The following is a 27,264-nucleotide window of genomic DNA, read 5'->3' on the forward strand; positions in this document are numbered from 1 at the left end:
TGAAAAAATGGGTGTTTATCACTACAAAAGGTTTTCTCTCCCCCCAGCCCACTCTCCTGCTGGTAATAGCTTAGGTAAAGTGATCACTCTCCTTACAATGTGTATGATAATCAAGGTGGGCCATTTCCAGCACAAATCCAGGTTTTCTCCCCCCATTTGTGCTGGAAATGGCCCACCTTGATTATCATACACATTGTATGTCAGGCAGCCCAGCCAACAAATGGTTCGTGATAGGTTTCAGCTCATTTCAGTGAGCACAATATTTTTACTCTTGTGAGCGAATCCAGGAGTATGTGGAAATCTCTGCTGAGCTCAGCTTCCCTTTTCCTGTAACTGCCCTTTCAACTCCCCCCTAGAAAGTTACTTTGAAAGGAAAAAAATGTTACATTTCTGAAATTCATGCACAGCCCCTTAAAGGGAACCTTGCCTGAGCTGCTGTGACCTGAAATGGTCACAATTTAACTCATTCTGGTGAGTGGAGCACATCAATCTAGCTAGGAGAGAAAACAGCTGCAACTGGCCATTGTCTCTCTACAACTGTTTGACTTCTTGATTATATCTTACTGAAAGAATCAGTTCCCCAGACATTAAATGTAGTCTAGCTTTAGCGGCTTCAAATGTTTATTTCTTGATCCTTAGGGAAAAAATAATATATATATTTAATAGTGAATTATTGTTCCAGACCATGGGACTCGGTAACAGCGGCCACTGATGAAAAGGCCTTGGAGATGATATGCAGGGAACAAAATAACCTGGTCAAATTACTTCAAAACAATGCTGGTAAGGTGGCCAGTTGGTGATCACACAGCAGGACTACCATCGAATCAACGAAGGAAAGGATGCAGAGGACAAAAGAAGAATATTGTTGGATGTGATCCAGCGGAAGGGGGAAGTGACCTGTAAGCAATTTCTGGAGAGTTTACAAAGCCTGTTTCCTGATTTCCAACAGCACATACAATACTCAGGACAGGGTAAGTGGTGTCAGTGTGTCCGATTTTAAAAAATCATTTTTCCACGTTAAGAATGTAATTGCTGCAACACTGAACAGGGGGATTTGTTCCCAACTCGATTCCTACTTAGTAGATTCAAATGCTGCCTCCACCTCTTGGACATAAGGGTTTCCTGGAGAGGGAGGTGGTGCTCTTCCGCTATGGAAGGAGAATGGGGTGAGGATTCCAGGGCCTGCGCAGATGTATGCATCCCTAGTGCTGTATATAGAGTTCATCTGAGTAAGGGCCCCTGCCTGGCATTTTGCAGCAATATGTGGGATCCAGGGCAGGGTGGCCGAGACATAACTATTTCCTAGAGCTTTTGCAGATAGACGGTTGTAGCGAGGGCTGGGTTGGGTATGGGCCTTGTAATATCTTTGGGAGTTTTATTGGTGATTGAGTTTTGTTGGCGTCTGCGGAGGGAGATACCACTGATTGATTTTGTTTCATGAATTTAATGTTGAATTTCCAATTGTCACATTTTTAACTTGACATAAATAAATCAGTACCTTCGGGCAGCTAATCAAAGGGGCTTATAGTGGCATGGTAGCTCCACTGTACTTAAGGTTGAAACTAGTTTACCGTTTAAGAGCTGACATTTCTTATGTGCTCTATAATCCATGTGCGTACTTAGATTGCCTTGAAATTTGCTGCGTCTCCTCAGGTCTTGCGGTAGGGTTAGTCCAAAATTAGGGTCTTTTCAACAATGGGATCCTGAGGCACAACCATCATATATCAGCATTTTCCCGTTCTTCTAATATGTTTTGGCACACACCTGGGGCTCTGTTGCAAGCCAAAGTGTCTGTCACCTGAGCTCACATGTGGATCAAGGTGATCTGCTGTGCCATTGCTCTGGAGCCACACCTGTAAACTGAGACTCTGGAGCACTTTCCGCAGAAACTTTCTGAGAACATGTGTTGGGCTCATTAAGTTCTCTGCCTGCTTCACCTGGAAGCTCTGCTTTTGGATTTTTTGCCAGAAAACAAAGCTTCCGGTGTAAAAGCTGATCTTTCAAAGTGCTCTTAAATCCACAGGCACACACTGATTGGCTTGAAGATTCTCATTTGTGCCAGGGACAGAGTTAGAGGTTCAAGAATGGGAGTATTTGGTGAAGGAGTTCCTCAGATACATGCACTTCAGTAAGAAGCTGATTTTAATATTTCCATTGCTCAGAAACGCATGTCTGAGATAGAGGTAATGGTGCAAATTTGCGGTTCTTAGAATAAAATCATCTGAGAATATAACTTGTCCAAGTATCACCTTTACCCGAGAGTATGTAACATCATCTCCCATTTCACCTGGCCAGCTCCCCCGCAGTTTACTGAGAACTATTCTTATTTGCCCTGTCTCTGCTTTTCATGGGTGTTCCATCTATATGCCTGTTGTGTGTGACCCTGGGTGTGAAGGCACCATCCTCCTCCTGAAGAAAAGCCAGGATGAAATCTGTCTGGGAAAACAGGAAAATCAGGACAGTCTCAAGGATCTTGTTTTCTTTTCATAGTCTTTTTATGTAAGGAATACACCCAGGAATTCAGATGGCCCTGAGTCTTCAGAGATGGTGATTTCTCAAGGTTTTATAGCAGAGTGAGAGCCCTGCTATAGTTAAGGTTAGGACAATGTTTCCATTGAAAGCTCACTTTTCTAAGTGCCCTAAAATTTACAGGGTTACTCAGATTGCCTTGCTTCATAGGGATGTGGGGTTCTGTTAGTAATCCAGATTTGGAGACATTTGACCAAGGGCTTCCTGAGGTATAGTCGCTCCTCCGAAAAGAATTTCTTAAACGTGAGAGCTTTTGGCAACCTTTTTCTGCTCACAGATAGAGCTCAAACCAGGGCTCAGGTCGTTGCATCAAGAAATTCAACACTCGACAGTTACCCCAAGAGAGGGGATGGCAACCACCAGCCCTTGGGGGAAAATCAAATTAAAAAATTATTTGAAAAAGATTTTGCCACTCTAGCCTAGCTCGTCAGAAGCCTCTTGCGCTAAATGACAAGCTAGGTTAACTATCTAGAAAACTACCTCTGCCTTACAGCACCTCAGTACCTGTTAGGGAATATCACAGTCATTAATTCTAAGCTTCAACCTGCCCCAGTCTCTGTGAGTTCAAATCCAACCCAATGAAGAAATCTGAAATAAAAGGGGATTTTTACTGTAGGGAAATGTAATCCGAGTACAGCAGAATCAACAAAACAAGCTGAAACTATTTTTGAACAGAAAATAAACTACACAAACTAATGCTCCCAGGGAGGTGAGGGGTGATTAGGGGTGCAAGAGTAGGTGGGAATAGGGGGACAGGGTTTGTGCCTGCAGTGAGGGATGGGGATATGGTTAGGAGGGGGATACATGGAAATGGAAGAGAAGGAAGATGGGTCAGGGGGAATGGGATAAGCATTGGGGGAAAGGGAGGTGAGAAGGGGGGGTTCAGAGAATGTGAGAGGTATCAGAGGAAGTTGGGGATTTAAGGTGGGAGGGGCCTGTTAGCCCTGACTTGTCCCCTTCCACACGTGTTCTTGTATCCAGGGACGCCCTACCCCTCTGCAGGGATCTGAGCCCTTCTTCCTGCCTGCTATGTGTTCTGGAATCTGGGGCATCCTGCTCCTCTTGCTGTGTCAGAGCCCCTCTCCCTGGCCATCCATGTGATCTGGGATCTGGTTGAATGAATATAACACAAATTTAAACATCTGAAATCCAGAAACTGAATAAAGATACACTTCATCCCTGTGCTGGAGGAAGCGTGGTTGGGGTGGGCTGGCCAGAGTGTTTGGAGGAGGATCCTCATTTGGACGGGACACAGACTGGTTGGACCTGGAGCATAGCTGGGGAAGCCTGGATGAAGCAGGGGCAGGAATCCCAGCTGAGGGTGGGACTCAGCTACCGAACGAATCCTAAAGTATAACTACATTGGTTGTAATAAGTAAGAGCTAAACCAACTGACCAACAGTTAAAGATCTACCTGGTGAAAGGGAGGCCACAAAGTAGGCACTCAGGGAACTAGTTGTTCCAAGACTTGCTACCTGGCAATCATGAAAGAAGTGAGCTGGGATTGGAGCTGCTGCTCCTTATCGATCCTCAGGACCAAATGTTTGGTTCCATGAGGGAGAATGTGGACACTGGTGTGCTAGAGGGCACCAAAGATGCATGAATATCCCAGAAATGGGAAACCATCTGGGCTGTTCACAGAGGAGCATGGATAGATCAGATATTGCTGGCTGCCTGATACAACCTCAGGCCACATAGTGAGCCCACAGGGGCAGCCAGGAACCCACTGAACTGCAGTAGAGATCTACTCCTGCTGTGTGACTGGAATCTGCTTCAGCAGCCGTCACTCCAAAGCAGGAAGGCGCTACAGCTTCTCAATGGGCTAAATGAAAATGGATAGCTTGTCTCCTGGGAGGAGGTAATAGGCCAATCTCCCAGTTCTGGCTGTGGTAGAAGGAGGTCTTAGGGGTGAGAAAGGAAGGAGAATCAGTCCTATGGACACATGTACACACTGATGACACATGCGCACACATACATATTTTCGAGTAAAGAGAAGGGGAGGGTAATGCAATGAGAAAATGGTCCTTCCTCATGTTTACTTGGGGGTGTTAGAGGAGGCAGAACAGGAGATCTGAGCACGTTATCCAGCACCTGAGGGGATGACACAGAGCATCCCAACTCTGAATAAGAAGGGAGCATTTATCAAAAAGAGCCAGATACTCCATTTCCCAGAAATGGCCAGAAAACAAAGGAACTGAAAGTGGAAGGCCAGTAAGAGTGCAGTGTGGGGAGGCAGAGTGAAAAGTGGGGATCTGGGTGAGCCTGATAATTGCTAGGATATGAGATTGCTTCATTGTTTATCTGCGTATAGTAACTTGTGTGTAGAGTGCAGCTCTCATCTGATAATGATGGAGTCTGTCCAGAAATCCAGCAACTCTGTAACTGTAAAGACAACCCAGTCCCCTCGGGCAAAGAGAGCAGGGCTAGTTGGAATGTAAGTGACTGAGTGTCCTGCCAGCCACCTCAGAGGACCTGGTCTCAACGTGTGCAGAGAAAGGTGGGGGTCTGTGTTTATGCCATTCTCCTCTACACCATTAATGCAAGTATTAAATAAGATTGGATGAGACATCAATCCCTGTGGGACTCATTGGCCCCCTTCCTACCTGCTGATCTCATGCCCCCTCACAGACAGAAACCTATGTGGGGCTGTGTACGTCATGGTTGCATTGTGACCACTGTCCACTTGCTCTGCCGGCACAATGTGGCTGCACTGCACACGTAAGAGGGCATTGCTGGCAAGCGCGGCCCCACTGAAACTAGGTCCACGTTCTATCTCTGTTCCGTGCCCTGAGCAGGAGGGTGATGGAAGGAAGTGAGCGTGGTCAGGGAGTTCCTCATGTTGGCTGTTCCTGACAGCTGGAGTGGTCATAGTAGCTTGTGTGCAGCCCTCAGACCTCCGCTTTGACCAGCATTGGAGACTGAACTGATCCCCAGCAGCCCAAGAACAGGGTGCCAGCCCTGGGCACAGCACCGTTAAATTCCACCGATACTCCACCAGTTACAGCCGACGGTGCACCACAAAGACCTTCCCCTACTTTGAGGGCAACCACCATATTGAGACGAACAGTCCCCCACTCCTTGTCTTCAAACTTCTAAAATCTCCTCCCTGAGGAAGTGGCCTGAAGTGCTAATCTCTGGGAGGAGCTGTCATTGAAAGGGAAAATAACCCTTCCCAGGAGCAGCACCCTTCACTCCTTCTCCTCTGGGCCTCTGGATTCCCCCTCCCTCTGCCCCCAACATTCACCTAGATCCCCACAGTTTGCCGCCATCTCCACTGAGTTGTGGGATTGATTTAGAGCAGGACTCCTTGGAACAGGGCCCTCTGCTTCTCTCTCCCTGTGTTACTATACTGCACTCATTACCATGGTATCCGAGCGTTGACACAGATCTGTAAAGCAGCCTCCACACCCACTGCTCTCAGTAAATACCAATGAGAGAGAGTGAAGTAGTCAGGACAGGGACAGGCCCTTTCCTCGTTTATAACAGTTATAACAGCTTCTCTTCAAGCCTGTCTACACTAGGAAATTTGCACTAGCATAGCTACGCCAATGTAACTAGATAATTTGAAGTAGTGGAGTTTATGCTGATGTGGCTAGGTAATTTATCAAAGTAAATTGCACCAGTTCAGAATATTTATATTGTGGAGGGGAAGGGGAATTTCCAGTAGTGTAGCAAAACCTTTGCAAATTTCCTTAATGTAAACAGTCCCGTGATTTTAATGTATTTCTTAAAGCCCCAACTGCTGGAATCATGTTATTGCATGACAATCTCCCAAAAGGCTTCACACTTAATGGGTGCCAGGATCTTTCACTGATCTCAGCCAGCAACTCTGATTCCCAGAAATAGTCTTGGGGAGAATGAAATAAAAGTGAGATAATAGTTCAGGTGGTGCCCACAGTCAAACAAGTCAGTGGCAGAGCCAGGAATAGGACCCACGAATCTGGATTCCTAGTTACCCATTTGCTAACCATTAGACCCCAGTCCCCTCCCAGAGTCAGAAATAGAACCCAGGAGTCCTGACTCCCATTCTCCACCACTGTTCTAAATCCCTAGGTTCCACTTCCCTTTCAAAGCTTGGAGTAGGACCCAGCAGGCCTAACTCCCAGCCATGGTGTTTTAACCACTAGACTTACTCCTTTCCCAGTCAGGGACAGAACCAGGAGCCTTGACTCCTAGTCCTGCTCTAATTACTAGGTTTTCCCTCCCAGAGCTAAAAATAGAACCCAGGACTGCTCTAACCACTAGACTCTATTCCTTAAGAGTCCTATCTGCTGCCCCTGCTCTAGTCCATTAGACAAAGTTAGGAGTGAAAGTTAACTAGAGGAAGGCTGTGTGCATTCTGTGCAGTACAGCATAGCGTTCATATCACTAAAAGTTTGCAGAAGAAAAGCCATCACGTCCCCTAATGAGAATCATCACTATTTGAATATTGAGTGAGCAATGTAAGGCACATTTAAAAGTGAATCTCTGAGCAAGCTGGGACTTTAAATAGCATAAGTGACCTGGGGATGGGCTGTGTGGAATGGGAGTGACCTGACTGGATCGAGGTCTGGGTGAATACATATGAAACAGACTGCTGTGTTCCAGGTCAACACAGTAAAAATAAAAATCATGATTTTCCAGGTAAAGCCTGAAAACAAACAAAACAGAGAGGTGGGTGAGGTTCTGTGCCTTGCAAAGTGCTGGAGGTCAGACTAGATGATCATGATGGTCCCTTCTGGCCTTCAAGTCTATTAGTTTAGAAATCGTATTAGAGAGAGATGGAGATTGAACATACCCTGTATTATATGTACAGGGCCTGATAATAAACACATCAGGAAGTTTCAGATCATCTATCAAAACACTGCAAGGAAGAGTGCTGCAGGGTATCTACGCCATACATAAATAATTAAATAGATACCGCTCCCCAGTGAAACTGTTGCTAAAACTGTCTGAGAGCAACATCCAACCCATTCTGCTACATGGGAGTGAGATCTGGGCCCCAAAGCTAAGAACGGATTATATTGACTACTGTAAAACCCTGATAGAAACCCTCCGCCTGCAGGTCAGTGCATGGGGACTTCAGCACCAGCAGCTGCGGAGCAGAGCTGAGCCAATTCTATTAAATCCACAGCCAGAAACGAGTGATCCAAACCAAGATGTGCTCAGAATGCTAGACCAGCAACTAAAACTCCAACACATCAGTCACTGGGAAAAGAAATCAGAACTAGCAACGAGCGGGACTGCTGCAGAACCCTGCAGAGACCGGTCACCCTAGCAGCTTCACTACAGTGACCTGGGCAGGACGAGGGCAGATTGTCTCCGGTTACAGAATCAGTGACCACAACTAGAGGTGAGAATTAGGAGGCATAAAGCAATCCAAGTCCAGAGAGGAATGAGTGTGCTTCCAGCACGACAGAGGAGAGAGACTGAGACAGGAGACTCTTTCTACTCCAGTGTCCTAAATATGAGGGAGTGCAGGAAAATATCCCCTCAAATGATCAGAAATCCTAAAAGACATCTGATCAGAAATGCAACAGAGAAAAAACTGTGACTGGCCTTGTGGGACAGAAGGCAAAACGCTCTGTTATATGAGACCTTTATATGAGACCTTTTCCTCCCTGAAAGGGAGGGAGGCTGTCCCCCGATAGCAGCCCTGTCCCCATACATAAGCACGCTGTGCCCCTGATTTTGGACTCATCCACCTGAATATGGGCCCTATCACATGAGTGGGGGCCCTCCCCCACCCGTGAATGAGGCTGACAGCAGGAGGACAGTCACAGGGGAAGCAGCTGCAGCGGCACAGGAGCCAGCAAACAGAGCTGTAAACAGGGGCGTTTCAGTGGGAGTTTGAAAGGGGAGTTCGTATTGTGGTACTTGTGTGGGGTTTGGTTTTGCTGTGGGGGGTGGTGTTTTGGGGTGGTTTGTGTTTCCCAGATTAACAGGATTTAGGTGGGAAGGCTATGACAGATACAGAGGCAGCAGAGGGAGTGACCCATGTAGTGGAAGACACAATGAAGATGACTGGATGTGGAAGCAGCAGTATGTATATGATCCTCGAGGGGCTACCTGGTAAGAGTTTTGTCTGCATCAAATGCCATCTGATAGAGCTGATGGAGGAAAAGATCCGAGGATTGGAGATGCAGGTGGAAAGTCTGGTAGAGTTTAGGAAGAGGTTTGAGCAGATTATGGAGCAAAGACATGAGGCAGCTGAAGGGAAAAGCTCAGACTTGCAGATAGAAGGAGGACTGAAGAATTCTGAGGGGAGACTGTTGGGTGAGGAAAGTGGTCAGTGGAAGCATGTGACTAAAAGAACTAGGCAGAGGAAAAGACGGGCTAGTGAAGGAGAAAGAGAGCTTAGGAATAGGTTTTCAGAGTTGGAAAATGAAGAAGGGGCTCAGCAGGTAGTGACTGAAGGTGGAAGGGCAAGGAAGAAGAGAAGAGCGGCTAGTCCTATAGGAAAAGGGGGAAGAGTTAATGGAGATTACACCAAATATGAGCCCCAGGAGGATACAGGATGGGTTAAAAAGGATTACAAGGGAGAATGGGAATGGAAAGAACTTGCAGCCAGAGGGAACAGGGGATAGACTGGAGAATAGCACCGTCACTAGGAAAAGGCAGGTCTATGTGATTGGGGACTCTTTACTGAGAAGAATAGATAGGCCTGTAACCAGAGCTGATCCAGAAAATAGGAGGGTGTGCTGTCTTCCAGGTGCTAAGATACGGGATGTAGACCTGAGGTTGAAAAGGATTCTAAAGGGTGCGGGAAAGAATCCCCTAATTATCCTTCATGTGGGAACAAATGATACGGCTAGATTCTCACTGGAAAGTATTAAGGGAGACTATGCTAGGCTGGGGAGGACGCTTAAGGAAATTGAGGCTCAGGTGATCTTTAGTGGGATTCTGCCTGTTCCTAGAGAAGGGCAACAAAGGTGTGACAAGATTATGACTATCAACAGATGGCTCAGGCAGTGGTGCTATAAGGAGGGCTTTGGGATGTATGGCCATTGGGAGGCATTCATGGACAGAGGACAGTTTTCTCGGGATGGACTTCATCTGAGTAGGGAAGGAAATAGATTTCTAGGATGGAGGCTGGCACAACTGATTAAGAGAGCTTTAAACTAGGAATTTGGGGGAGATGGTTGGGAGATGTCCAGGTAATCTCCACGCCAGAATTTAGCATTGAGTGGAAAGAAAATGAAGAAAGAGTGGATACAGCCGTAGGTAGGAGGAAGGGCAGTGTAGATACAAGTCTAATAGGTTATACTGGTAGTAAAATAACCGTGCCTAATAGGGTACAGAATGTGAGTGAGGCCAAACAGCAAAAATTAAGATGTTTGTACACTAATGCGAGGAGCCTAGGTAACAAAATGGAGGAACTAGAGTTACTGGTGCAGGAAGTGAAACCAGATATTGTAGGTATAACAGAAACCTGGTGGAATAGTAGTCATGACTGGGCTACAGGTATTGAAGGGTATGTGCTGTTTAGGAAAGACCGAAATAAAGGCAAAGGTGGTGGAGTAGCACTGTATATCGATGATGAGATAGAATGTAAAGAAATAAGAAGCGATGAAATGGATATGACTGAGTCCGTCTGGGCAAAAATTAAATTGGGGAAGAAAACTATTAGAGCCTCCCCCGTGATAGTGCTTGGGGTGTGCTGTAGACCGCCGGGATCTAATTTGGATATGGATAGAGCCCTTTTTAATGTTTTTAATCAAGTAAATACTAATGGAAACTGTGTGATCATGGGAGACTTTAACTTCCCAGATATAGACTGGAGGACGAGTGTTAGTAATAATTTTCAGATTTCAGATTTTCAGATTGCTCAGATTTTCCTAGATGCGATAGCTGGTGGATTCCTTCAGCAAGTAGTTGCTGAACCGACTAGAGGGGATGCCGTTTTAGATTTGGTCTTGGTGAGTAATGAGGACCTCATAGAAGAAATGGTTGTAGGGGATAATCTTGGCTCAAGTGATCATGAGCTAATTCAGTTCAAACTGAACGGAAGGATTAATAAAAATAAATCTGCAGCTAGGGTTTTTGATTTTAAAAGGGCTGACTTTCAAAAATTAAGAAAATTAGTTAGGGAAGTGGATTGGACTGAAGAATTTATGGATCTAAAGGTAGAGGAGGCCTGGGATTATTTTAAATCAAAGCTGCAGAAGCTATCGGAAGCCTGCATCCCAAGAAAGGGGAAAAAATTCATAGGCAGGAGTTGTAGACCAAGCTGGATGAGCAAGCATCTTAGAGAGGTAATTAAGAAAAAGCAGAAAGCATATAGGGAGTGGAAGAAGGGAGGGATCAGCAAGGAAAGCTACCTTATTGAGGTCAGAACATGGAGGGATAAAGTGAGACAGGCTAAAAGTCAAGTAGAGTTGGACCTTGCAAAGGGAATTAAAACCAATAGTAAAAGGTTCTATAGTCATATAAATAGGAAGAAAACAAAGAAAGAAGAAGTGGGACCGCTAAAAACTGAGGATGGAGTGGAGGTCAAGGATAATCTAGGCATGGCCCAATATCTAAACAAATACTTTGCCTCAGTCTTTAATAAGACTAAAGAGGATCTTAGGGATAATGGTAGCATGACAAATGGGAATGAGGATATGGAGGTAGGCATTACCATATTTGAGGTAGAAGCGAAACTCAAACAGCTTAATGGGACTAAATCGGGGGGCCCAGATAATCTTCATCCAAGAATATTAAAAGAATTGGCACAAGCAATTGCAAGCCCATTAGCAAGAATTTTTAATGAATCTGTAAACTCAGGGGTTGTACCGTATGATTGGAGAATTGCTAACATAGTTCCTATTTTTAAGAAAGGGAAAAAAAGTGATCCGAGTAATTATAGGCCTGTTAGTTTGACATCTGTAGTATGCAAGGTCTTGGAAAAAATTTTGAAGGAGAAGGTAGTTAAGGACATTGAAGTCAGTGGTAAATGGGACAAAATACAACATGGTTTTACAAAAGGTAGATCATGCCAAACCAACCTGATCTCCTTCTTTGAGAAAGTAACAGATTTTTTAGACAAAGGAAAGGCAGTGGATCTAATTTACCTAGATTTTAGTAAGGCGTTTGATACCGTGCGACATGGGGAATTATTAGTTAAATTGGATAAGATGGGCATCAATAGGAAAATTGAAAGGTGGATAAGGAATTGGTTGAAGGGGAGACTACAACGGGTCCTACTGAAAGGTGAACTGTCAGGCTGGAGGGAGGTTACCAGTGGAGTTCCTCAAGGATCAGTTTGGGGACCAATCTTATTTAATCTTTTTATTACTGACCTGGGCACAAAAAGTGGGAGTGTGCTAATAAAGTTTGCGGATGATACAAAGCTGGGAGGTATTGCTAATTTAGAGAAGGACAGGGATACCCTACAGGAGGATCTGGATGACCCTGTAAACTGGAGTAATAGGAATAGGATGAAATTTAATAGTGAGAAGTGTAAGGTCATGCATTTAGGGATTAATAACAAGAATTTTAGTTATAAGCTAGGGACACATCAATTAGAAGTAACGGAGGAGGAAAAGGACCTTGGAGTATTGGTTGATCATAGGATGACTATGAGCCGCCAATGTGATGTGGCCGTGAAAAAAGCTAATGCGGTCTTGGGATGCATCAGGAGAGGTATTTCCAGTAGGGATAAGGAGGTTTTAGTACCGTTATACAAGGCACTGGTGAGACCTCACCTGGAATACTGTGTGCAGTTCTGGTCTCCCATGTTTAAGAAGGATGAATTCAAACTGGAACAGGTACAGAGAAGGGCTACTAGGATGATCCGAGGAATGGAAAACTTGTCTTATGAAAGGAGACTCAAGGAGCTTGGCTTGTTTAGCCTAAGTAAAAGAAGGTTGAGGGGAGATATGATTGCTCTCTATAAATATATCAGAGGGATAAATACCGGAGAGGGAGAGGAATTATTTAAGCTCAGTACCAATGTGGACACAAGAACAAATGGATATAAACTGGCCACCAGGAAGTTTAGACTTGAAATTAGACGAAGGTTTCTAACCATCAGAGGAGTGAAGTTTTGGAATAGCCTTCCAAGGGAAGCAGTGGGGGCAAAAGATCTATCTGGCTTTAAGATTAAACTCTATAAGTTTATGGAGGAGATGGTATGATGGGATAACATGGTTTTGGTAATTAAATATTCATGGTAAATAGGCCCAATAGCCTGTGATGGGCTATTAGATGGGGTGGGATTTGAGTTACCCAGGAAAGAATTTTCTGTAGTATCTGGCTGGTGAATCTTGCCCATATGCTCAGGATTTAGCTGATCGCCATATTTGGGGTCGGGAAGGAATTTTCCTCCAGGGCAGATTGGAAGAGGCCCTGGAGGTTTTTCGCCTTCCTCTGTAGCATGGGGCATGGGTCACTTGCTGGAGGATTCTCTGCTCCTTGAAGTCTTTAAACCACGATTTGAGCACTTCAATAGCTCAGACATAGGTGAGAGGTTTTTCGCAGGAGTGGGTGGGTGAGATTCTGTGGCCTGCGTTGTGCAGGAGGTCAGACTAGATGATCATAATGGTCCCTTCTGACCTTAGTATCTATGAATCTATGAAATTACATCACTGATAGCCGAAATTTGCACAGAGACAGCAAAGCGGTGGATTGCTCATGGAAGGGACCCTCTGCATTCAACCCCATTCCCGTGTAGAAAAGGTACAGGTGCCAAAGCAGCCTTGTCCCTGCTCCCATCCAGGGCCCTACAGAGGATCCACACAGGAGATGGAGTTGGGAAGCCCAGGGGCAAGGCTGCAGAATGCTTATTTCCCCCCCTCAGTCCCCTATGTAAATCTGAGGAAACAGCCTCAGCCTTTACCCCTCACAGCAGGGACTTCCCTTGAAAGTGAGATTCCAGGGGCAGTTGTCTTTGTGAGACTGTCTGACAGCACTGCTCCACTGTTTCATATTGTCTGGGACCTGTAAGGGCAGGAGATCCTGTACCCAGTGTACAGGCACAAAGACTATATGCAGATATCTCTGGGTCTCTGTTGGATCCCCCAGGATATCCATAAATCTCAGGTGGTCAATGCAGTTTAGGAGACAGACTCTCTGCTTTGTCCAGGATGGAGCAAACCTCATCTTCTGGTGAAAGAATTCAGAGTAAATTCTGTGAAGGGGCCTCAGGGAGTTTTTATCTCTCCAGGAGTACCACCCATAGATTTTTCCCCTTGGGAAAGCGCAAGATTTTCCCTTGGCTAAGGACCCATAGCGCCTTTTTTGCACTGTCTCTCTGGCAGTCAATATGCAATGTTGTAATTATTTTATTTCTGAATCTTACGTCTTACTTTCCCACTCATTCCATTTTGAAGAAACAATACATGTCTGAATTCTTGGTAACAGAATACATAATGTTTGGAACATTGATTTAAATAGGAACAATGAGTCATCCACAGGAGTCAGGTGAAGAACTCTACTCTAAGGAGCCCTCTGGGATACCTGGAACCCAAACACACTGAATTGCTACTGGATTTCTCTCAGATTTCAATTCCCCAGTCAGTGCAAACTCTGGTTCAAATCAAGTTCTTATTGTCCAACTGCATAGCTGTGGCTGCCAAGTTGTGTGCAGCTTTACGTGTGACATTTTAGATAGCTAAGAGAACCATTGGCTTCCTGAGTGGTAGCAGAGGTTGGAGAGGGAGGCACCAATTCATCCAAAGCACTGGAAGCAAGTGTAAGTGGGAAGGCCCTATCCCGTCACATTTCTGGAAGCAGGTAGCAAGAAGGCCCCAGGACCCCATGACACATGCCCAAGGATTCTTCTCCAAGGTGGATGGCAAAAACAACTTCAGGGAAAGGTCCCTGGGGCAGCTGGAAATGTTATTGTTGGTTGCCTTGGGCAACTCGGTGGATGGCAGACTTGGGGTGGTGCTGGGTGCATGGAGAGGGTCCTGGAACAACAATGTGAGTGGGGACCTGGATTTGGGTGCGATGGGGTGGATGTTGAGACAACAAGGTGGATGCATAGTGGGTGTGTCGGAGGGTGGCTACTAAGGCAGCTGGAGTGCGTACTTGGTTGTTGGGTGCTGGGTGTGGCTGAGAGAGCTGAGGGACAGCTGCCCATCCCTGGTTACTAGGAGCCAGAAGGGAGGCAGGGAGGCTGCTAGCGGGTGGAGCTGTAGGGGAATCCTTGAAACCTGCCTACAGCCCAGCGGGGTGTGTAACAATACAGCAGAGCTGTGGGTACATATGAGGGGATAGGGCTAAAACCAGGAGGGTCAGATGAGATGTGGCCACACTGCTGCAATTTAATATACTCTTTGTCCAGCGATAAGTTCCCAGTCCCCCTGGTGTTGCATTAGACACCCTCCATTTCCTATGCTATAACCCAGTTATTTTTTTGTCTATTCCACTATCTGGCTCCCTCCTAAACTCCTGTGAAGCATGAAAAGTGTGTTCTTAGTTATACTGATCTGCATCTGTTAATTTTAAAAGGCAGCCTTTAATTCTACTCTATTCAAGCTTGTATACCACCTTCACCATGATAATATTTGAGTGTCTTCCAGGAGAGCATTCAGCAATATGACTAGAAAGTGTCATGTGTTTCTTTTTCTCTTCCTCTCCCTAAGGAGAAATTGGTGGGGTTTTATTTTTATTTCTCCTTTTTTCTTTTTTGTTAAAATATATAATCCTGTATCCTGAGATCTGTGTTTATATTAGCAAAAGCAAGGTAGAAGAAGTACACCTTTCACTTTGAGTAGAAGGTGTTGAGGGTTTTGTTGGTTCTTAATTCCTGTGGGCATTTGTTCCACAATCTGGGACAGGCCTCTGAGAAAGCTCCATTTCCTGCACAGATTCATAGAGTTTAAGACCAGAAGGGCCCATCTGATCATCTAGTCTGACCTCCGGTGTAACGCAGGCCAGAGAATCTCATTCATTTAACCCTGTACTGAGCCCAATCATTTGTGTGTGGCTAAAGGGTCTTTCAGAAAGGCATCCAGTCTAAATGTGAAGACATAAAGAGATGGAGAATCTACGACTTCCCTTAATAATTTTTTCCAATGGTTTATCACTCTCACTGTTAAAAAATTGTGCCTTGTTTCTAACTTGACTTTGTCTGCATTGAACTTCCAGCCATTGGTTCCTGTTACGCCTTTTCCTGCTAGGTTAAAGTGCATTCTAGGCCTTGGTATTTCCTCCTCATTAAGATATGCATACACTGTAATCAAGTCACCTCTCAGTCTTTTTTTTGATAAAAGAAACAGATTGAGCTCTTTAATTCTCTCATTGTAAGACATTTTCTCCAGCTGTGACTCTTTTCTGCACTTTCTCCCATTATTAAAAATGTGAATACCAGAACTGGACACGACCATTCCAGTACTAGTCTCACCAATGCCATCTACAGACATAAAAGGGCCTCCTTGCTCCTACTCACCAGTCACTTGTTTATACTTCCAAAGATTTCAGTAGTGCTTTCTGCCACATCATTGCATTGGGAGCTCAGGGCCTCTCCTTCTGCCCCTCCAGCCCCACGAACATGATACAGTTCTGTGGTGACCTAGAATCCTATTTTCGACGTCTCCGACTCAAGGAATATTTCCAACACGCCTCTGAACAACATACTAATTTACAGAGACCTCCCTACCAACACTACAAAAAGAAGGATTCTAGGTGGACTCCTCCTGAAGGTTGAGACAGCAGACTGGACTTCGACATAGAGTGCTTCCGCCGATGTGCATGGGCTGAAATTGTGGAAAAGCAGCATCACTTGCCCCACAACCTCAGCCGTGCAGAACACAATGCCATCCACAGCCTCAGAAACAACTCTGACATCATAATCAAAAAGCCTGACAAAGGAGGTGCTGTTGTCATCATGAATAGGTCAGAATATGAACAAGAGGCTGCTCGGCAGCTCTCCAACACTACTTTCTACAAGCCATTACCCTCTGATCCCACTGAGAGTTACCAAAAGAAACTACAGCATTTGCTCAAGAAACTCCCTGAAAAAGCACAAGATCAAATCCGCACAGACACACCCCTGGAACCCCAACCTGGGATATTCTATCTACTACCCAAGATCCATAAACCTGGAAATCCTGGACGCCCCATCATCTCAGGCATTGGCACCCTGCCAGCAGGATTGTCTGGCTATGTAGACTCCCTCCTCAGGCCCTACTCTACCAGCTCTCCCAGCTACCTTCGAGACACCACTGACTTCCTGAGGAAACTACAATCCATCGGTGATCTTCCTGAAAACACCATCCTGGCCACTATGGATGTAGAAGCCCTCTACACCAACATTCCACACAAAGATGGAGTACAAGCCGTCAAGAACACTATCCCCAATAATAGGTTTCAGAGTAACAGCCGTGTTAGTCTGTATTCGTAAAAAGAAAAAAGAAAAGGAGTACTTGTGGCACCTTAGAGACTAACCAGTTTATTTGAGCATGAGCTTTCGTGAGCTACAGCTCACTTCATCGGATGTATCCTATGTAGCTATGCATCCGATGAAGTGAGCTGTAGCTCACGAAAGCTCATGCTCAAATAAACTGGTTAGTCTCTAAGGTGCCACAAGTATCCCCAATAATGTCACGGCTAACCTGGTGGCTGAACTTTGTGACTTTGTCCTTACCCATAACTATTTTACATTTGGGGACAATGTATACCTTCAAATCAGCGGCACGGCTATGGGTACCCGCATGGCCCCACAGTATGCCAACATTTTTATGGCTGACTTAGAACAACGCTTCCTCAGCTCTCGTCCCCTAACGCCCCTACTCTACTTGCGCTATATTGATGACATCTTCATCATCCGGACCCATGGAAAAGAAGCCCTTGAAGAATTCCACCATGATTTCAACAATTTCCATCCCACCATCAACCTCAGCCTGGACAATCCACAGAAGAGATCCACTTCCTGGACACTACAGTGCTAATAAACAATGGTCACATAAACACCACCCTATACCGGAAACCTACTGACCGCTATTCCTACCTACATGCCTCCAGCTTTCACCCTTACCACACCACACGATCCATTGTCTACAGTCAAGCTCTGTGATACAACCGCATTTGCTCCAACCCCTCAGACAGAAACAAACACCTACAAGATCTCTATCAACCATTCTTACAACTACAATACCCACCTGTGGAAGTGAAGAAACAGATTGATAGAGCCAGAAGAGTTCCCAGAAGTAACCTACTACAGGACAGGCCTAACAAAGAAAATAACAGAACGCCACTAGCCGTCACCTTCAGCCCCCAACTAAAACCCCTCCAACACATTGTCAAGGATCTACAACCTGTCCTGAAGGATGACCCAACACTCTCACAAATCTTGGGAGACAGGCCAGTTCTAGCCTACAGACAGCCCCCCAACCTGAAGCGAATACTCACCAGCAACCACATACCACACAACAGAACCACTAACCCAGGAACCTATCCTTGCAACAAAGCCCGTTGCCAACTGTGCCTACATATCTATTCAGGGGACACCATCACAGGGCCTAATAACATCAGCCACACTATCAGAGGCTCGTTCACCTGCACATCTACCAATGTGATATATGCCATCATGTGCCAGCAATGCCCCTCTGCCATGTCCATTGGTCAAACTGGACAGTCTCTACGTAAAAGAATAAATGGACACAAATCAGATGTCAAGAATTATAACATTCATAAACCAGTCGGAGAACCCTTCAATCTCTCTGGTCACTCGATTTCTGATCTCAAAGTGACTATCCTTCAACAAAAAAACTTCAAAAACAGACTCCAAGGAGAGACTGCTGAATTGGAATTAATTTGCAAATTGGATACAATTAACTTAGGCTTGAATAGAGACTGGGAATGGTTGATTCATTATAAAAAGTAACCTATTTCCCCTTGTTTATTCCTTTCCCCCCCCACTGTTCCTCAGACATTCTTGTTAAATCCTGGATTTGTGCTGGAAATGACCCACCTTGATTATCATACACATTGTAAGGAGAGTGATCACTTTACATAAGCTATTATCAGCAGGAGATTGGGGTGGGGGGAGAGAAAACCTTTTGTTGTGATAAATACCCATTTTTTCATGGTCTGTGTGTATAAAAACATCTTCTGTATTTTCCACAGTATGCATCCGATGAAGTGAGCTGTAGCTCACGAAAGCTTGTGATCAAATAAATTGGTTAGTCTCTAAGGTGCCACAAGTACTCCTTTTCTTTTTACCTTTCCCTGAACATCCCTTTGTTCTTATGTTAGGAGGCAAGGAGAACAGAAGCTCTTGGTTGCCTTTTCAATTCCATTCATTATTTTATACTCTATACTTTTATCATGTCCCCTCTTACTCATTTCCTTTCTAAATTTAAAAAAAATCCCAATCTTTTTGGTCTCTTTTTTCCAAGACTTTAATCATTTTCATTGCCCTTCTCTGAAACCCCTCCAGTTCTGTAGTAGCCTTTTAGAGAAGGGGTGATCAGTACTGCGTACAATATTCTGGATGAAGCTACATCATATTTTTGGTATGTACTATTGTCCATCCCATTCCTTATTCATCCTAACATCTTGTTAGTTTTTTTGGACCACAGCTGTTTGTTGAACTGGGGTTTTCAGTGAGCTGTACCTAGTGATACCTAGATTCCTTTCTTCTGTTTATACTGTTGATTTAGAAACCTGTATGGTTTATGAGTAATGGAAATTTGTCCTTTTAATGTGTGCTACTTTGCATTTATTAACATTAAACTTCATTTGCCATCACATTGCCCATTCACCTAGTTTAGTTACGTCTTTCTGAAGTTCCTCAGAATTTTCACTGGAGTTCTCTAACCTAAATAATTTTGTGTCATCAGCAAATTCTGCTGCCTCACCATTCACCCCTTTTTCTAGATTTTTAATAAATATATGAATATGTAGGGAAAAATTAGTGATTAATTATTGATAATTATTTCCCTCTTAAATTTTGTGTAAGGTTCTTTCAATCTGCGGAAAGAAGAAGAGAATCAGCATATCCCAGAGACAGTGGAAAAGGACTTCCAAAAAGGTATTTCTCCTTATAATTCTTCCTTCTGTACTTGTAGTTCACATTACACTATATGCACATTTAAAAACCCCTAAGCCAAAAGAACAGCGAGGTTGCTAAGTCAAGCACTCAGGAGTTAAGGAATGCTAGAACTGAAGTTGCTGCGGTTGCTGTTTTCTCTTTGGAGCGCTACCTCTGTGGGGCTGGAAAACATACTCAATGCAGACAAAGGGGCATACAAGAAATCATGTGGGTCTAAGGAGCAAGCTCATATTGGCATTTAGGAAACTCTATAGGGTACATAAGCATGCCCGGTGCAGTGGAAGGTCAGTGGGGCTGGAGTATGCTCAGTGCAGATGGAATGTCCAGAAAATTTAGCAGCAAACCTCTGACAAGTTCCATTGAGCTACAAGTGGTGATTTCCAGATGCATATAACTCAAATAAATCTGGGTGAATTTTTATGGTTGACAGGAAAAGACATCTTTCTGACACCCCACGATTATCCCCTGACAAATATAAAGTCCCCGCTCCAAAGCACAAAGGGATTAGAGCTCTTCAAATAAATGGTTTGGGGGAAGAAGAGAAGTTTTAACAATTGTAAATCAGCTTATTTTTCATAGTCCCATTATTGGAAATAGCTGACCCATTTTCCTTATATTTTTTATAATAATTCAGCCAGCAGAGGTTCCATGCAGACCGAGCATGGAAAATTTCGGCCTAAGTGGTTAAGGTTTGGAAAAGTTATCAGTAACTGAAAATAAGAGATTCGAGGATTGGGCCAAAAGAAATCTGATGCGGTTCAACAAGGACAAGTGCAGAGTCCTGCACTTAGGATGGAAGAATCCCATGCACTGCTACAGACTAGGGACCGAATGGCTCGACAGCAGTTCTGCAGAAAAGGACCTAGGGGTTACAGTGGACGAGAAGCTGGATATGAGTCAACAGTGTGCCCTTGTTGCCAAGAAGGCTAACGACATTTTGGGCTGTATAAGTAGGGGCATTGCCAGCAGATCGAGGGACGTGATCGTTCCCCTCTATTCGACATTGGTGAGGCCTCATCTGGAGTACTGTGTCCAGTTTTGGGCCCCACACTACAAGAAGGATGTGGAAAAATTGGAAAATGTCCAGCGGAGAGCAACAAAAATGATTAGGAGGCTGGAGCACATGACTTACGAGGAGAGGCTGAGGGAACTGGGATTGTTTAGTCCGTGGAAGAGAAGAATGAGGGGGGATTTGATAGCTGCTTTCAACTACCTGAAAGGGGGTTCCAAAGAGGATGGATCTAGACTGTTCTCAGTGGTAGCTGATGACAGAACGAGGAGCAATGGTCTGAAGTTGCAGTGGGGGAGGTTTAGGTTGGATATTAGGAAAAACTTTTTCACTAGGAGAGTGGTGAAGCACTGGAATGGGTTACCTAGGGAGGTGGTGGAATCTCCTTCCTTAGAGGTTTATAAGGTCAGCCTTGACAAAGCCCTGGCTGGGATGATTTACTTGGGGATTGGTCCTGCTTTGAGCAGGGGGTTGGACTAGATGACCTCCTGAGGTCCCTTCCAACCCTGATATTCTATGATTCTATGATTAAGTTCTGTAGGTAAGAGAGACAAACATCTGAGCCACATAGAGCTCTTCCTGAGGCCTGGGAAAGGTACTCTGAGCATCACTGTTAAATGCCAGGTGGAACAGATTGCTTGTCGTAAATTGCTAGCACGTATTGTAATGGACCATTCAAGTACCTTTCCCAGACCTGAAGACGAGCTCTGTTTGGCTTGAAAACTTGTTTCTCTCTCCAAAAGAAGTTCGTCCAAAGGAAAATAGTAAACCATCCACATTTTCTCTCTAATATGCTGGGGCCAACATGGCCAGAACTACACTGCATACAGCTCTGCTCTAAGACAGTTTGCATTAAAACATCCTGTTGTTGTTACTCCCCCCTTCCTTCCTGCTAACTCATGGACTCATAGATTTCATGGCCAGAAGGGACCACTGTGATCATCCGGTCTAACCTTCTGTATAAGACAGGCCAGAGAGCTGGGAATCCTCTGTGTTATAAATCTTTTTATTAGCCCACAAATTTACCTTACCTCCTGATTTTGCAGGTGTGATTCTTTTCCATTTTTTTCTTTATAAATTAAGTTCTTCTTTTAAGAACCTGATTGATTTCAGTGTCCCTGAAGACAAAGGGTCTGTTCCACCTGGCATTTAACGGTGATGCTCAGAGTACCTTTCCCAGGCCTGAGGAAGAGCTCTATGTGGCTCAGATGTTTGTCTCTCTTACCTACAGAACTTAATCATAGAATCATAGAATATCAGGGTTGGAAGGGACCTCAGGAGGTCATCTAGTCCAACCCCCTGCTCAAAGCAGGACCAATCCCCAAGTAAATCATCCCAGCCAGGGCTTTGTCAAGCCTGACCTTAAAAATGTCTAAGGAAGGAGATTCCACCACCTCCCTAGGTAACCCATTCCAGTATTTCACCACCCTCCTAGTGAAAAAGTTTTTCCTAATATCCAACCTAAACCTCCCCCAGTGCAACTTCAGACCATTGCTCCTTGTTCTGTCATCAGCTACCACTGAGAAAAGTCTAGATCCGTCCTCTTTGGAACCCCCTTTCAGGTAGTTGAAAGCAGCTATCAAATCCCCCCTCATTCTTCTCTACCACACACTAAACAATCCCAGTTCCTTCAGCCTCTCCTCATAACTCATGTGTTCCAGTCCCCTCATCATTTTTGTTGCCCTCCGCTGGACGTTTTCCAATTTTTCCACATCCTTCTTGTAGTGTGGGGCCCAAAACTGGACACAGTACTCCAGATGAGGCCTCACCAATGTTGAATAGAGGGGAACAATCACGTCCCTCGATCTGCTAGCAATGCCCCTACTTATACATCCCAAAATGCCATTGGCCTTCTTGGCGACAAGGGCACACTGTTGACTCATATCCAGCTTCTCATCCACTGTAACCCCTAGGTCCTTTTCTGCAGAACTGCTGTCGAGCCATTCGGTCCCTAGTTTGTAGCGGTGCATGGGGTTCTTCCATCCTAAGTGCAGGACTCTGCACTTGTCCTTGTTGAACCTCATCAGATTTCTTTTGGCCCAATCCTCTAATTTGTCTAGGGCCCTCTGTATCCTATCCCTACTCTCCAGCGTATCTACCTCTCTTCCCAGTTTAGTGTCATCTGCAAACTTGCTGAGGGTGCAATCCACGCCATCCTCTAGATCATTTATGAAGATATTGAACAAAACCGGCCCCAGGACCGACCCTTGGGGCACTCCACTAGATACCGGCTGCCAACTAGACATGGAGCCATTGATCACTACCCGTTGAGCCCGACAATCTAGCCAACTTTCTATTCACCTTATAGTACATTCATCCAGCCCATACTTCTTTAACTTGCTGGCAAGAATACTGTGGGAGACCGTGTCAAAAGCTTTGCTAAAGTCAAGGAACAACACATCCACTGCTTTCCCCTCATCCACAGAGCCAGTTATCTCGTCATAGAAGGCAATTAGATTAATCAGGCATGACTTGCCCTTGGTGAATCCATGCTGACTGTTCCTGATCACTTTCCTCTCCTCTAAGTGCTTCAGAATTGACTCCTTGAGGACCTGCTCCATGATTTTTCCAGGGACTGAGGTGAGGCTGACTGGCCTGTAGTTCCCAGGATTCTCCTCCTTCCCTTTTTTAAAGATGGGCACTACATTAGCCTTTTTCCAGTCGTCCGGGACTTCCCCGGATCACCATGAGTTTTCAAAAATAATGGCCAATAGCTCTGCAATGACATCCGCCAACTCCTTTACCACTCTTGGATGCAGCACATCCGGCCCCATGGACTTGTGCTCGCCCAGCTTTTCTAAATAGTCCCGAACCCCTTCTTTCTCCACAGCGGGCTGGTCACCTCCTCCCCATGGTGTGCTTCCCAGTGCAGTAGTCTGGGAGCTGACCTTGTTCGTGAAGACAGAGGCAAAAAAAGCATTGAGTACATTAGCTTTTTCCACATCCTCTGTCACTAGGTTGCCTCCATCATTCAGTAAGGGGCCCACACTTTCCTTGACTTTCTTCCTGTTGCTAACATACCTGAAGAAACCCTTCTTTTTACTCTTAACATCTCTTGCTAGCTGCAACTACAGGTGTGATTTGGCCTTCCTGATTTCACTCCTGCATGCCCGAGCAATATTTTTATACTCTTTCCTGGTCATTTGTCCAATCTTCCACTTCTTGTAAGCTTCTTTTTTGTGTTCAAGATCAGCAAGGATTTCACTGTTAAGCCAAGCTGGTCGCCTGCCATATTTACAATTCTTTCTACACGTCGGGATGGTTTGTCCCTGTAACCTCAATAAAGATTCTTTAAAATACAGCCAGCTCTCCTGGACTCCTTTCCCCCTCATGTTATTCTCCCAGGGGATCCTGCCCATCAGTTCCCTGAGGTTGTCAAAGTCTGCTTTTCTGAAGTCCAGGCTCTGTATTCTGCTGCTCTCCTTTCTTCCCTGTGTCAGGATCCTGAACTCAACCATCTCATGGTCACTGCCTCCCAGGTTCCCATCCACTTTTGCTTCCCCTACTAATTCTTCCCGGTTTGTGAGCAGCAGGTCAAGAAGAGCTCTGCCCCTAGTTGGTTCCTCCAGCACTTGCACCAGGAAATTGTCCCCTACCCTTTCCAAAAACTTCTTGGATTGTCTGTGCACCTCTGTATTGCTCTCCCAGCAGATATCAGGGTGATTGAAGTCTCCCATGAGAACCAGGGCCTGCTATCTAGTAACTTCCATGAGTTGCCGAAAGAAAGCCTCGTCCACTTCATCCCCCTGGTCCGGTGGTCTATAGCAGACTCCCACCACGACATCACCCTTGTTGCTCACGCTTCTAAACTTAATCCAGAGACACTCAGGTTTTTCTGCAGTTTCATACTTGAGCTCTGAGCAGTCATACTGCTCCCTTACATACAGTGCAACTCCCCCACCTTTTCTGCCCTGCCTGTCCTTCCTGAACAGTTTGTATCCATCCGTGACAGTACTCCAGTCATGTGAGTTATTCCACCAAGTCTCTGTTATTCCAATCACATCATAATTCCTTGACTGTGCCAGGACTTCCAGTTCTCCCTGCTTGTTTCCCAGGCTTCTTGCATTTGTGTATAGGCACTTGAGATAACTCGCTGATCGTCCCTCTTTTCTCAGTATGAGGCAGGAGCCCTGCCCTCTCGCGTGCTCCTGCTTGTGTTTCCTCCTGGTATCCCACTTCCCCACTTACCTGAGGGCTTTGGTCTCCTTCCCCCGGTGAACTTAGTTTAAAGCCCTCCTCACTAGGTTAGCCAGCCTGCTTGCGAAGATGCTCTTCCCGCTCTTTGTTAGGTGTAGCCCGTCTCTGCCTAGCACTCCTCCTTCTTGGAACACCATGCCATGGTCAAAGAATCCAAAGCCTTCTCTCCAACACCACCTGCATAGCCATTCATTGACTTCCACGATTCGACGGTCTCTACCAAGGCCTTTTCCTTCCACAGGGAGGATGGACGAGAAGACCACTTGCACCTCAAACTCCTTTATCCTTTTTCCCAGAGCCATGTAGTCCACAGTGATCCGCTCAAGGTCATTCTTGGCAGTATCATTGGTGCCCACGTGGAGAAGCAGGAAGGGGTAGCGATCCAAGGGCTTGATGAGTCTCGGCAGTCTCTCCGTCACATCGTGAATCCTACCTTGAATGGAAACCAGTCAGGTCCCTGTGCACAGCTGCTCACCTGAGGGGCAGCTACAGTGCCCAGTTCCTAAGGCTTCCCACTCTCCAGTATCCTCTTCCTGTGGTCTTCCGCTAGACTGCCCCTCTCCTCATATACCCCCAGGTTCCCACCAAAGTCTCTTTCTCTCCGGACCCAGAAAAGAAATGTTGGGTGGAATAGCCCATCCGCTCATTATTTTGGCCACCAATTAGGCCTAATATCTGATATACCGATTTTGTTCTATTAATTTCTGGTTCCACATCTTCTGTTTTTACCAAGCATGATTTCAACATAGTCCTTGAGTTATGGACCTAATTTAGTCTCTCTGTCTAGTTCTTTTGCACCTGTTTATAATATTTTGCCAACAAGTTTTGTTATTCTAGTATTATTTTCTAATGTTTCATATACTTTTTACAGGAGAGATCACAATTAGAACAAAGTTGCAGGCCCAGTTATCAAAACATAATGGCAGGGAAAGGAATTTGGCTATGGGAGAGGTTTGGAGACCCTCCCTTGCCTGACCCCTCTGCTGTTAAAAGTAGTGTGTGGTTGAGAGTTGCTTTATAGTGAGGCAGCCCTACCCTATTTCGCCCTTTGAAGCAAATAACTGTTCCTTATAATACTTGAACCTCAACCCATTGCTGGCCCTGCTAATCCCTGAAAGGGGGGTGGGGTCCAAAGGAACACCATTCCTGGAAACTGGTGGGAGGACCAGATCTCAGGTTTGCATCCAACGATTTTGGGTAACAAGTGTAAGAAGGGAGATGTGACAGCTCTTCCCCATAGGTTCTAAAGAGAGAAATTAGATGGGATGGTGGTCACATGACTCTGTAGGGGATTTTGAAGGGTTGACTCCCCTGGGCACCCTTGCTGCAGTTGGGTGATCTCTGGCAAGCTTATCAGCCTGTGGACAGGTTCTTCTATTGTTTTTTAATATGTTTTCTGAGCAAAGCTTTCACCTTAAAAATAAATGTCTCTGCCTAGAAACGGTTGTGTGGTAACTTAAAGCAGTTGGCTTAACTTAAGCAGCCGAGAGCGAGTACCCTTGAGCAACCAAGGAGGAATACAAGCACTGTTGCCCTGGACTGTGACACACTTTTGTCCATAACCTTCCGTCTCAACCCATAGCCCCTTATTCTTGCAGTACTGGGCACTCCACCAATGCTTCTACTAAAGCAAATTAATTGACACACCCTCTCTTCTAGGCCCAGACTCTCTGCATGTCTTAGCTTAGACTTGATATGCAGCACCCTGAGCTAACCCAGTCCTGACTGGTCTAGTGACTCTGCAAGTTCCCCTGAATCCTGATGTATAGCCCCTCTTGTTACTCCAATCTCAGGCTTTTACTCCTCTCTGACATGCCCCTTAATACTGACTGCTTGAACACCCATTCAGTTGTGCATGGAAACTTGTTGTAAAGGTCCTAATATTGGATTCTCACCCTATCAGTCTACAAACCTTATTTTCTCCGGGAAAAAAAGTAATGAAAAAAATATTGTGATGAACATTTCCAAGTATATCCCTGACTGGAAGTCCTAGGAGGATTTTCAGATTTATGGACTGCATAAAAGAGAGGACAAGAACAAAGTGATGCATTATCATTTCCAAAAACGTGAACAGTATTTGAAGACAGTATAACGGTGACTAGCTATCTCCTGGTGCCAGGAGACATAAATGGTGTTTTAATGATACCGTTTGTGCCTGATCTGAGATTCAGAGCGCTGAGGGATTCTGCCCCCAAACACTGGAAGACCAAATATATACACCCTGACTCTAACTACACTCTACATGATCTAGTTGAATTCCAGCAAGAGAGATCCCTTTCTTGCAACAAGCAATTTTAACATTATAGGACAAAAACTGGGGTGAGTATCATAATTCTTTTTGAGATCTATTTCCAGGAGAAAGCTACAAAATCAATTCGGTCTTCTGAGAAAAAGATTGGCTTTCTCTTCTCAAAATGTTGACTCCTTTGACACCGGAATGATTTTCTTTCACTAAATAATTTGCAGTAAAATGGGACAGACTGCCTGAAATACCCTGAGTGCTGCATGAGATTGTTCAAGGATATTGGGCTAGACCCTCAGGTGGCGTCGATCAGCATAACTTTGT

The 27,264-nt window shown here is 45.1% G+C and overlaps 1 long non-coding RNA gene across 2 annotated transcripts in view; it reads left to right on the plus strand.

The window, feature by feature from the left end:
- Positions 1-437: 437 nt before the first annotated feature.
- LOC141988608 (uncharacterized) overlaps positions 438-27,264 on the plus strand; it is a 28,594-nt gene continuing 1,767 nt past the window's right edge. The window contains exons 1-3 of one of the 2 annotated variants that reach the window (XR_012639780.1): positions 438-471; positions 683-971; positions 19,400-19,471. This is a non-coding gene — a long non-coding RNA (uncharacterized LOC141988608). The other variant, XR_012639779.1, reaches the window with a different exon arrangement.

Source organism: Natator depressus, chromosome 6 (assembly GCF_965152275.1).
Source record: "Natator depressus isolate rNatDep1 chromosome 6, rNatDep2.hap1, whole genome shotgun sequence".
NCBI classification, from domain to species: Eukaryota; Metazoa; Chordata; order Testudines; family Cheloniidae; genus Natator; species Natator depressus.